This window comes from Panthera uncia, chromosome C2 (assembly GCF_023721935.1).
Source record: "Panthera uncia isolate 11264 chromosome C2, Puncia_PCG_1.0, whole genome shotgun sequence".
Lineage (NCBI taxonomy): Eukaryota > Metazoa > Chordata > Mammalia > Carnivora > Felidae > Panthera > Panthera uncia.
The window spans coordinates 2,287,005-2,298,879 of record NC_064810.1 but is presented as its reverse complement, the minus strand read 5'-3'; the positions used below and the strand labels follow the sequence as shown (position 1 = coordinate 2,298,879).

Genomic DNA, 11,875 nt, shown 5'->3' with positions numbered 1-11,875 from the left:
AAACGGGAACCCTGTCCGTCCCTGAATGCACCGGGAGGCCCTCCTCGGGTCTACACAGAGATGAGGTCTGAGAACTGACCCCGACCCGCGCCAGCCGCGCGCGCTTGCGTCCGCAGGTGGGGGCGCCCGGTGGCGGGGCTTGGGCACGTGGGCCTGCGCGGTGGTCCTGGGCTGTGGCTCACACCCGCCCCGCACCGCACGCCCACCAGCAGCCGGCGGGTGGATCCCATTCGTGCAGAGAATGGACGGACGCAAGAGCCTCTGGCGGTGGCCTTGACGTGCCTCTGCAGTCCTGCCTCGTACTGATGGTCCCGCGTGTTTCCCTGAGCTCCTTCACCCGGTTTCCCGCTCGGCGCCTCACCTGTAGGTCTGTGCCATCCCTGTTCTCCATCTTTCCTTTTATGGGCCATGACTCCTGCGTGGCGCTAAGGGTCCCCGGGGGCACTCACGCTCTAGCCTGTGTTTTCTCGTGGGAGTTCTCAAGTTTGCCCCACCGAAGTGCCCATCCCTCCGGAGCGGTCAGTCTGTGGGGAGAAGTAGGGGGCCCGGGGCCCTGGCGTCCCCACGTGGAATCCCGGTTGTCCCACGTGCGGGCCCCTCTCCCTGCTGACGTCGTGCCGCCGTGGCCCTGTCTGTCTGGTCCTCTGTCCCCCTGTCCCTCAGCCGCCCGCTCCCTGCACGTCCTTCCTGCTCTTTGCTCCGTGGTGCACGTTCAAGTCGGCTTCTGAGTCTCGTGAAAAACTGTTGGGGTTTTGACCGCAGTGGCACTGACTCTCTAGGTCACCTGTTTCACTGACGCTGTCCTCCTGCTGTAGAGCTGGCCTTGCCTCCGTCTGTGGCGACAGTCGTGGCTTTCAGTGAGGCTCCGGCATGTCCCACGGCCTGTCTCACGCTCTGCGGTCAAATTTATTCCCAGGCCCCCTTATGGCTTCTATTGCTTTTGTAAGTGGCACGTTTAAACTTTGTTTTTTATTAAAAGTTTTTTCAAACGCCGTGTTGGCGTTGAGCAGGCACGCATTTGATCTGGGGTGTTGCCTGGACAGCCAGCCGCCTTCCCGGTCTGTTCCGTCATCCGTACGTAAATATTCAGGAGTTTCTGTGTGGACGTCCCTGCCGTCTCAGGGTGGCGAGGGCTCTGTTTCCTCCTCATGCCCTCCTGCCCTGTGGCCGGGCCGGGGCCTTCTGGATGGTGCCGAATGGAAGCGCGACAGGGCGTCCTTGCCTTGTTGCAGATTTGAGGGGAGCCCCGTGACCGCTTCCCCTCCCGGCACCGGTGCAACAGTGACACGACTCCGAATCCTGGATCCGAATCCTCCCCTGCTCCCCCTGGGATCACAGGTGGCAAGACGAAGAGAAGCAGACGGAGGCGAGAGACCACCCCACCGTGGTCATCGGGGGGCGCGGGGAGGGAGCCCCGGTCAGGCCCTGGCCCGCGCACCAGGGGCCACGGCCAGAAAAGGTGCAGAGACCAAGCGCTGGGGCCGGCGTGGAGCGGACGGAGCCCCACCGTCGGGTGCGAAGGGGCGCCCGCGGTGCAGACCGTGTGGCGGGACCTGCCGGGGAGGCGGCCTCACTCCTGGGCACGCACCAGTGAGCGCCCGGCGGGGCCCGTGCGCTCAGTGTCCCGGCCGCTGTGGTCCTGACGCTCAAACCCCGGGATCGCTCTACCTGCCCGTCTCCAAAGAGAACGAAGAGGTAGCTTCTGGAATATTCACGCGGTGGGAGAGAGAAGGAGGCAGTTACAGGTGCAGGCACGTGTGTGCGTCTTGTGGGTCAGCCGAGCAGAGGGAGGGAGGGAGGCCCGGAGGGCGGCCGAGCCCTGATTCGGTCCACACGGAGCCAGCGAGGCAGCCCGCGCTGCTGGGCGTGGGGAGGGGGCTTCCCGGGAGGGCAGGGGCGTGCAGCCGCTCCGGGGGGCACGGCGACATCCCCTCCCTAGAGCCACGTGTGGGTCACACGGGCGTGTGTGGCTTGTAGAAGTCTGAGCGGCACACCTGCGGTGTGAGCCCTTTTCTACACGTGCAGTAGGTTTAAATTAAAAGTTCGGAAAAGGTGGAAGAGAGAGCTGTCGATACAGAAGACGGGCCAGGGGACCCAGCACACGTGTCGTCCGCAGCCCAGAGCCCGGTGAGGAAGCCGGGACGGCAGCCCACGGCCGCGCTCGTGAGCGGGGCTCTAGCACGAGAGCCGCCCGGACCCTGACCCCAACCCCGACCCCGACGGGGCCGAGAGAGACCCTCCCGGCAGATGTCCCACTTACACGTGCTGCGTGCAGCCGCCCGGTCGCCTGGCCGGGAGACAAGAGCGGGCAGCCTGGACTCTCCCACGGGACAACCCACGACGGGCCAGGGGCGCCGCGGGAGAGAGCACGGGGGCCGCAGACTCGCCCGGCCGCGCTGGACTTCAGGGCGGTCGGCTCCGCCACGCGCCCACGGTGGCGGCGGGAGGGTGGCCCACGGCGGCGGCGGGAGGGTGGCCCACGGCTCTGACCGAGAGGCTCGGGGCGGCGACGGGGCTCCTCAGGGTCCTACGCGACCACGCTCCCGGGACGCGTGCTCCAGGTCAGGTGACTTGGCAGGTGTGAGGTGGCCCGGGCGGGGCCGTGCACCGGCACCCACGGGGGGCCCGAGTCTGGGGGCCGGTTGGCTGAGCCGGGAGAGGCCCCCAGGCCCGCACGCCGCACAGCCGAGAAACGGGGACAGCCTTCCTTTCCCCCAGGAAGGCTCCCCGGGTTTGGAAGAACGCATGTGGGGTGGGGGAGGGGTGGGAGCCCTCTTCAAGCTTTCTTGTGTCCGATGATGACGTCCCAGGAGGGACTCCAGCGGAACGCGGTTCCTTCCCACGTGGGGTGGGGCAGCGCGGCGGGGGTGCCGGTGTTGACACGCCTCCTCGGACGACGTCAGCCGTTCGACAGTGAAATTACGGAAACAGAATGCTTATTTTTCCGCACAGATGCCTCCTTTCGGGGTAGAAGTTCACGTTCATACCCAGAAGTGTATTTTGCTGGAACTGTCTTACAAAGAGCCTCTCTGCGAGCGTCAAGCAGATCACATAAGATTTTTCCATCCATCCGTTAATTTGGTGAAGCAACGAGGAGCTTCTTTGCCTTCCTGGACACCCCGTCTGGGCCGCGATTCGCTGTTTTCTGCTCCGTCGCTGTGTTTGGTCGGTCCGTGACGTTTCGTTTGGGGTTGTCTGCGCCCGTGCGCCAGAGTGAGTCTGGCTGGCGATCGTCCCGTATCACACCGTCCTCGTCCGGCCCGGCGTCTGGATTGTGCCGGTCTCCTAACCGGAGTCGGGCACCGTTGCCCCTTTCTGTGCTGTGTAAGACACGTCACGTAAGCTCGAGACTGTGTGTGTCTTACGTGGATTCTCGGTCTGCGTAGATCCTAGTTCACGCCCTGGTTCGGCTGCAGATCTGTTCGGGTTTCCCGACCCTTTTTCTGGGGAGGAATGTGCGTGTGTAACAGGCGGCCCCAGCGCTTGCTGGCTTTAAACAGCAGCACGTGTCATCTCCCCGTTTCCGTGGTCCAGGAGCCCAGGCACAGCCTGGCCGGGTCCTCAGGCTCCGCACTCTCACCGGCCGCCGTCGTCCCTGAAGTCTCGGCGGAAGGACCCGGTCCCAAGTTCGCTCCCGCGTGGTGGTCAGGATTCAGTTCCTTGCCGGTCGTTCTGAGGGCCTCCCGACACGCCGCTTGCGTGGAAGCGAGGGGCAGAACGTGCCAGCGGGACGAAAGCCACGGGCGGTGAAGCCTCATCCCAGACGCGGCCCATCTTCGCTTTTGTTGCACTGTTTTTGTCAGAAGCCCGTGGTGAGGAGCAGCCCGCCGTCGGGGGAGGGGATCACACGGGGGTGCGAACAGGGGGGACCGTCTTCAGGCCGCCCACCACGCCGCCCGCGTCATTAGCCTTCTCGGTTCCGTGGTGCGAGGGTCGGAACATTTTGTTTTTACGTCCCTGCCGTACCCGATGTGAAGTTCCCTTGTTCCCTGCTACGGTTGCTGCTGCCCTTCTTTATTCTTGACTCATCCTAGCAGAGGCTTCTCTCCGATACCTTAGTGCTCACAGGGAGCCGGCGTTCCGTCCTGTGGCTCACTTGTGCTGTTTCTTTGCTTCTCCGCGTCATCGTTTCTGGCCGTGCTCCCCGGGCTGATTCTGGTGTTCTCTTTCCAGGTTACCGAGTTGACTCATTACCGCTGTTTATTCTTTATTATTTTTCCTAAGCGTTGCTTCTTAACTTTCAGGCTTTATTTCTAGCCTGAGACTGTCGGGCTGTAACTTTCTTCTCGGCTCAGCTCTGCTGTCCTCTGCGGTTGGTTTGCGATGCTCTCACCGTCCGGTGTCAGCACTTTAAATTAATTCCCGTTCTTCGGCAACCCGTGGGTGATGCAGAAGCACTTTTGTTTCCTCAACGCAAGGGGGTTTTAGGTTGTGTTTTTATGACTAACTTTGGCTCAGAAGCCCTGCGTTCAGAGGACACGGTCCGTGTGGCCTGACTCTTTTTGAGATTTGGGTTGCGTCACGGCCCTGTGCTCTGGCCGCCGCGGTGGCCGCCCTGGCGTCGGCGGTGGGGCCAGCTGGCCTTCCTGTGCCCGTCTCCGGTTTTCTCGGGGCCGTTCTCCTCCCCCCTCCCTCTGGCGGCCTTCAGCCTCACTGTGGCACTGCTGGGGCGGGGTGGGGGCGGGGGTGGGGAGGCTTGCTTCTCACTTATCCTGCTGTGGATTCCGTGTGCTTCCTGCAGATAAAGTGTTGCGCCTTTTAGTAATTCTGGAGAAATTCTGGCCACGACTTTGTTGAACTCCGCGTCTACCTCACGCTTGACTTCGTGGCGCGTCCTGTGGCCTCTTGTTGGAGCTGCTTGCGTTTCGGTCATTTTGTGCTGCCCCCGGGGCGGTTCCCCAGGCCTCCAGCCCTGCCACCTGCTCCGTGTCGTCTCGTCTGCCGGTCAGCCAGCCCGTTAAACTTTTCCTCCCACTGATCATAGCTCTTGCTTTTAAAAGTTCTCTTTGGTCCCTTCCCAAGCTGCCCCTTTTCTGACTTGGTATTTTCTTCCTTGCATATTCTGACCTCCACTGCAACGTGCACACGCTGTATGCGGCAGCTAATAGCAGAATACTAACCATCATGGTGGTCCTAACACCCGACTCGACGCGTCTCGGGGTTCAGTCCCACCGCTGGTGCTGCTGCCTCTTGCCCCCGGTTTCTGGAGTGCTCGGTAACACAGGCTTCTGTCCCCGTGAGCTCCACGGGGAGGCTCTGCTCCTGCCGGGCACCCCAGAGCGGCACTGACCTGGGACCGGTTTAGGTTAATTTTCTGCACCCACGAAGGGACTTCTAACAACGCCACTGACCAATCGGAAGAAGAGTGATGCCAACCGGGATTCTGACCGCAGGGGAAGGGACAAGACTGGTGTGGACGCAGGTCGCTCGGGGAGAGACCCGTGTGCCGTCGGGGAGTTGGAAGCTGAGAAGATGTCCTCGTCGAGTGCCTCAGCGAGGTTGGGACACCGGGCTTTGTCCTCAGCGGCCCCTGCTTTCCATCAGCGTCTCTGCATCCAGGCGAGGTGACTCCTGCTGCTTCGGAGTCACGTTTCGACAGCTGTTATTATTCGATTGAGGCCTGCTCGGTCGCAGGAGAGCCACACGGGGAGCTCGCCAGGCCTGGCCCGAGAGCGGGACCCCTTCCATCTGAGCAGGTGACAGGTCACGGACGTAGGCGTCGGAGCCAGAAAATAAATGGAAAGACCGTTCGGCATCTAGAACGAGGTGACTCTCGGGGCTTGTCTGAGGCTGTCTTCGTGCTGTGCGGTGACCAGCCCCCCCAGTGCGGGTCCCCAGGCCTCCACGTCCTGTGGCACACGGCCGTCACCTCTCAGGGGGGCCTCCCCGTCTCAGTGGGTGCCTTTCTGTCCATTCTGCCGCCACCCTTCCTGTGTCTCCCCGGGTCCTGCCCGGGATCCCCTTCCTCCCCGTCCCTTCACACACCTTCCTCAACAGCACTCTTGCCTTCCTTGCCCGGTGAATTCTTTTTCTTTTCAAAAAAAATTTTTTTTTAATTTCAGAGGGGGCGCACATGGGTGGGAGAGGGGCAGAGGAGGGAGACAGACAATCCCAAGTAGACTCCCTGCTCAGCGCGGAGCCGGGTGCCGGGATCGTGACCTGGGCCGAAGTCAAGAGTCGGGCGCTCGACCAACGGAGCCGCCAGGCGCCCGCTTCCTGGTGAGTTCTTACGCACCCTCAACTCGGCTGTCGCTTTGCTGGGGAAGCCGCCCCCGTCACTAGTCCGAGTGAAGACACGCGCACACACACGCACACTCTCAGCACACGGCGCCGCCTTGTTACCGTCTTTGCGGCCCGGCTTCTCCGGCTCACGCTGCGCTTCTGCCCTCGGCGTCGGGGGAAGGCCCTGAAGGCCGGTCTCCACTGCGCTCTGTGCAGCCGGGCTGCCCCGTGACGGCACTTGGTGCAGGGCGCGCGGGAGGCGACGTCGCACGCGGCCGCACGCGGTGGGTCGTGGCCGGGCCAGAGCACCCCGAGGAGGGTGCTGCGGACCGGCGGGCACCCCACCCAGGAGGGAGAGCGAGGAGAGAAGCGAGGGCTGAGCTCTGCGCGGGCTCGTCCCCAACGGGCCGCGTGGCAGGGGTCCCCGCGTGTTTGTCCTCTGGCGCTGGCTTCGCCCTGCCTTTCCCCTTGGGGCGGAGCCGAAGGGCAGGGTGACCGTTGTCCGTGTCTGTTGCCATCTATGCCCGAGGAAGCGTGGTGGCATCACGGCGGAGCGGCTCGCCGTGTCCTGCCGTGTTTCTGGAACGCGGCAGAGGCCGGGGTGCTGACGCTGGCCGGTCCGCCAGCCTGCACCAACTCCGGGTTCTCCTTGTTGCTGAGTCATTTCGCGGCTCAGCACGTCTGACGGGAGCGTCCCCTTCTCCCTAAAGCCACCGGGCACTGCTCGCTGCCAAGTTCCCGTGTGGCGGTCGCGTGGCTGTTTGCAGGGGACGCGGAGGGCCCCGGCCACCTGCTCTTGTGTTGACGGGATGCCGCCTGCCTCCCCGGTGTGCGAGCTGAGGGCCACGAGGACCCGAGCGTCTGGTGCTGTGCACAGCCTCAGGCTCCCGGGGCGGCCGGTTTGCCGTGTGGACGGCTTCTCCTGGGCTCGGTGGGGATATTTCCCTTCTTCGGCAAGTTTGTTTGTTGCCGTTCGCGGCTGTGGACGGGTCACGTTTGTGCCTGTGGCCTTTTGACAACAAGCCTCCACATTCGCAGACACACGGAGGTAGGCCAGCTTTATTGAACGGCGGTGAGTTTTTCCAATCCCCCCTTTTCTGCCCACTCCCGTGCCTCCACCAGGGAACGGAAGTAGCCTGCGGTAGAGAGAGGCGCCCGACCCCCCGTGTGCAGACGGCGGTCACCTGCAGGCTTCAGGGGCGCCTTGTCTGACACTGGGACGCCGGTGACAGCAGCCTGCTGCCTGTGCGTACCTGGGAAGCCGGGTTTCAGGGCTGGAAACGACAGAGTTCGCTCTCCTGACATGGCGGGGGGTGGGGGTGGGGGAAGGGGGCAGGGAGAGGCACGGGGAGAACATAACTAAGAGAGAGGCTACTTATAAATAAGATTTTCTTAAGGGTGGGAGCATTCGTTTGTTAAGAGCGGCCAGCACAAAGTGCCACGGACCGAGTGGCTTAAGGAACAAATGTTGTGTCACAGTTCTGGGGACTGGACGTCCCAAGTCAAGACGTCTGTGGGGTTGATTTCCTCTGGGGGCCGGGGGGAGGGGGGGACGCGTCCGGGCAGACGACCGCCTTCTCCCTGTCTCCCCACGTGGGGCCCTTCCTTTGTGTGTGTTTCTGTGTCCTTTTTAAATAAGGACGCCCGTCCTTCAAGTAGGGCCACCTGGTGACTTCATTCTCACAGGTTACATCTGCTGGGCCCCTGCTTCCGGAGGTGGCCCCCCGCTGAGGTCCCGGGGGCCAGGACATCAGTGTGTGAGTTGGGGGGGAACGTGACTCCCCCCGCCGGTAGCGAGCTACCCGGGTGCCGGCGCCCTCGCAAAGTCCTGATTATCGGCGGGTTGGGGCGGATTAAGAGGTGACCATTCGGCCTCGTGTTGCCAAGTGCGTTCGAGCTGAGGCGTGTGGTGCCCCGCGCAGACTCGTGGGCGGCCCCGCAGCCTTCCGGCTCGCGTGGACGCCGATCCAGGCGAGTGTCTGTGTTTCCCTTTCCCCGAGCAGCGGCGTCCGTGTGGGATCCTGCCCCTCTGTTCCCTTCCTGCCGTCCTGCCGCCAAACGAAGTCGCCACGGAGAAGCTTCGTGCCGGACAGCGACCCTGGCGCCACTGGGATTCGGCCCCTGGGCGGCGGAGGGACGGCGGCCTAGCGCGCACCCTGCCCAGCAGGTGTCCAGCGGCCGAGGGCCGGGCCTCAAAAAGAACGGTGTTAGGAAAACAGGAAAATTAAAAAGGAAGTGATGATAACTACTCATTATTTATTCTCAGCCATTTATTGTGTATTTATTTCTAGAGAGATTAGTTTCTTCCTCTTCTTCCAACCTTTATAGAAGACAAAGGAAACTGGGAGTACTGGATAATTTTATCATACTTTTTATTTTGTAACTTGTGATTATATTGGATTTCCCAGAATGAGTCAGCTTTTTTTAAGATTAGGAACTACTGTAGTAAATGAAGACACGTAAAATATTCAACCCCCCTGTACCTACCATCCGGTGGAGGAATTGATCATTATAGACAACATTTGAAGCGAGAGAATCAGTGAAATTAAAAGCTTCTAAAAACCACGTAAATGGAAAAGGAAAATGGGAAGAAAACAATCCTGAAAGTGTCCTCTCTGAGCTTGTGCTGCCTGATGCAGTGCCTAAGGCCACATGTCACAGGGCCACGGCTCACGGGGGCCACGGCTCCCAGGGCCATGTCTCACGAGGCCATGGCTTCCAGGGGCTGTGTCTCATGGGGAGCCTCGTCTCACGGGGGCCATGTCTCACGGGGCCACGGCTCCCAGGGCCACGGCTCACGGGGGCCATGCTTGAGGTGTGCCTGTCCTGAATTCAGGTGTGTTCTCACTGTGAAAGGCGCGTCTATTTAAAGACGTAATATGAAAAAAAGAATGTAAAATACCTCAATGTTCTTTTGTAGTGATTAGGAGTTGAAATGATAATGTTTTGGATTTATTGGGTTAAATAAAATATGACCACATCATTTTGCCTGGTTTTTGTTGCTTTCTAATGCGGCAGCTAGAAAACACAAAACTGAAGATGGGGCTTGCTCTGCGACGTGGAAACGTCACGTCTCCACCGCGCGGTGCTGGTCGCGATCCAGGTCGCTTCGCGGGATGGGGCGGGGGCAGCGTGTGGCCCTGGGCGAGCGCCTCATCTCTGGATCCTGCAGCCCCGAGAGTGAGTGAGGCGGGTCTCGCGTTGTAAGTCTCTACCCGTCGGACCCGATGCCGCCTCTGTGGAGAGTGGTTGCCACACGTAAAGTGCTCAGGACAGAGTCTGGGAACACCAGCCACCAAGCTTGTTTGATATCATCACCAATAAATTGTCCTGTAATAGCTCTTTTACCGGGTGGAAATGCATTTCGTCGACGGTCCACACCCAGCGTTTTGAAAGGATTTGTACTCCAACGTGGAATTGCTTGGGCATGTCTACACTGGCAGAGCGGGCCGGCCCACAAGTAGTGCCCTTCTTGTCCCAGGTGCGGCCGAGGGAGGCAGGTGGGTCGGAGGCCCATCCCTCCCGGGTGTTGTGTTGGGCTCCCAAGGCGGAGTACGTCTTCCCGGGCGTGTCTCGTGGGTGGCCGCATTCCCGGAACATTCCGTGTGTGTGGAAACCAGACTTCGCGGTGTTTGCGTCCAAGTGGAGTCAGGCTCAGAACTCTGGAGCGGACGTCTGGGCGGAAGGAGCACTGCAGGGCCGGCCCCTTAAACACCTGCTGTGCTTCCCGCCGCTGTGACCACGGGCACCCCTATTTCTGCAGGGGTCCCTGGGGAGCGCGCGGTAACGTCCCGAGGTCCCCGGGCCAGAGGGCCACAGGTCTGCCGTGGTGCAGGCCGCCTCTGTGGCGTGCCCTGGCTGGGACAGCCCATCCTGTCCCCTCTGTCCCTGGGGCCCTGGGCCCGGCAGGCCGGCACGCAGGCTCTCCGTTGTGTGCGTGTGCCACAGGAGCAAACACCCAGTGGCGAGGGACCGCGCCCCCACGGAGGCCCTGGAGGCGCGAGGAGCGAGCCTGCCTGCCTTTATTGTGACGTTTTCGCACGTGGGCCTCTCAGGGGGAAGCGCCGAGTTGCTCTTTTCTGGGAAGCGGTGACTTACAGGAGGTTGTATCTTGTTCCGTCCCGGCTGGTGACTCCGGGCGGCACTCAGGGCAGCACTGTTGGCGCTCACAGGCGCCTGGGCCTCTGAAGGACGAGGCCCACAACAGGTGGCTCCGGGTTCCCACCTCCCCACTCCTGCCAGTGCTGGGACCCTGCAGTCAGGGGTGTCCCCGGGCCAGGGACCACGCGCTTGTGGCCCGAGGGTGCAGGCGGTCAGTTGGTGCCCGTCACTCCCCTGGCCTGGTTCTTGAGTCCGCCCACCATGTCCTCTGCTAAGCAGCCTCCCGCAGGGACAGTGAGTCCTCGGCACTTTCTCCCCATCAGCCCTTAGATCTGTCCACCGTGGGTGCAGGTATGTGTCTCCTGAAAGGGGCCCCTCTGACCGCTTGGTCGCCACCGTCACCAGGCCTCTGTCACCCTGTGTCACCCTGTGTCACAGCCTCCTTGAGCGTCTCAGAATAGTCTCCAGGGCTGGGGGCCAGGTCCCGGTGCAGCCGGGGGGCTCCTCCCTCCCTCCCTCCCTCCTCCGCCCCCCACTCTCTCCTTCCCCCTCTCCTGTGTCACGGAGACATCTGAGCTCGGGTGCTATAGGTAACACCTTTCTCGATAAATGCGCTTTTCATGGCCACCTCGCTGGTTCCAGGCAGAGAACGTGCAGTGACGAGTGACCGTGGCCCCTCCGTGGCCCCTGTTCATTCTCGCTGCCCCTTCTGTGGTTCCTGCAGAGCACACGCGCTTCCCCGTGGCAGCAAGCGTGGCCACCGCCTGCTCCCGTGTCACTGCGTGGCCGGTGTGGTCACTGCGGCCGCTGGCCGGGGACGGTGAGCCGGGCAGTGCGGGCCCAAGGATCTGGCCGCGAGTGCGGGCCCCAGGCGGTGTGGACGGTGCGTGTTCTGCCTCCCCTGTGACCCTCAACACGCAGGTCACAGCCCCGCTCTGTCCTTAGGCCGTGTGGCAGGGGCCCCACCACAGGTTTGGTGCCACGGCAGCATGGGCCCCTGAAGCGAGGGCGCGCTCGGGCCCAGTGACCAGGGCGGCGGTGGCGCCCCTGGAGCAGAGCCCCTCCGGCTCCCGGGCTCCCGGCTGCTTCCCGAGTAACCGACTCCCAGGTCTGTGATCCTCTCCACTCGCACTTGTCGCCCACGTCCGATTCCGAGGCCACAGCATCATCCTGTCCGGTGGCCTGGCCGTGGGCAGAGGGCGTGCCCCCAGGGTGCGGGGTCTCAGGTGCACAGGGACTCCTGCTTCAGTTATTTGGGTTTTCTGCATCTTCTGAAGCGTATTTTTGTCCTTTTAGCTGCATTTGAAGTTTACTGCTGGAAAACTGTCCAGAAGCTCCTCTTGGCTTTAGAACCGCAGCATCGGGTTGTTTTCCCAGCGTTGTTCACGTCGCCTCTCCCTTTACCTTGACTCTCTCGTCCAAGCCGTCGGTTCGTTCCGTCCTTTCAAAGAACCAACTTTCTGGCTTTCTGTACAGGTTTTACTTCATTAACTTCTGCTTTTTAAATTATTTCCTTCCTCCCTTCCTTTTTGATTCTCTTTTTGCTTTTCTA

At 61.8% G+C, this 11,875-nt stretch overlaps 1 long non-coding RNA gene across 2 annotated transcripts; it reads left to right on the top strand.

Moving 5' to 3' along the window:
- Positions 1-3,868: 3,868 nt before the first annotated feature.
- On the top strand, positions 3,869-10,316 carry LOC125920680 (uncharacterized). 2 transcript variants are annotated; one of them, XR_007457163.1, is made up of 4 exons: positions 3,869-6,219; positions 6,933-7,467; positions 7,909-7,979; positions 8,226-10,316. It is a non-coding gene; the product is annotated as an uncharacterized LOC125920680 (long non-coding RNA). The 2 variants fall into 2 exon arrangements; XR_007457162.1 differs by having other exon boundaries at positions 3,869-7,467.
- The last annotated feature ends 1,559 nt before the right edge of the window (positions 10,317-11,875 follow it).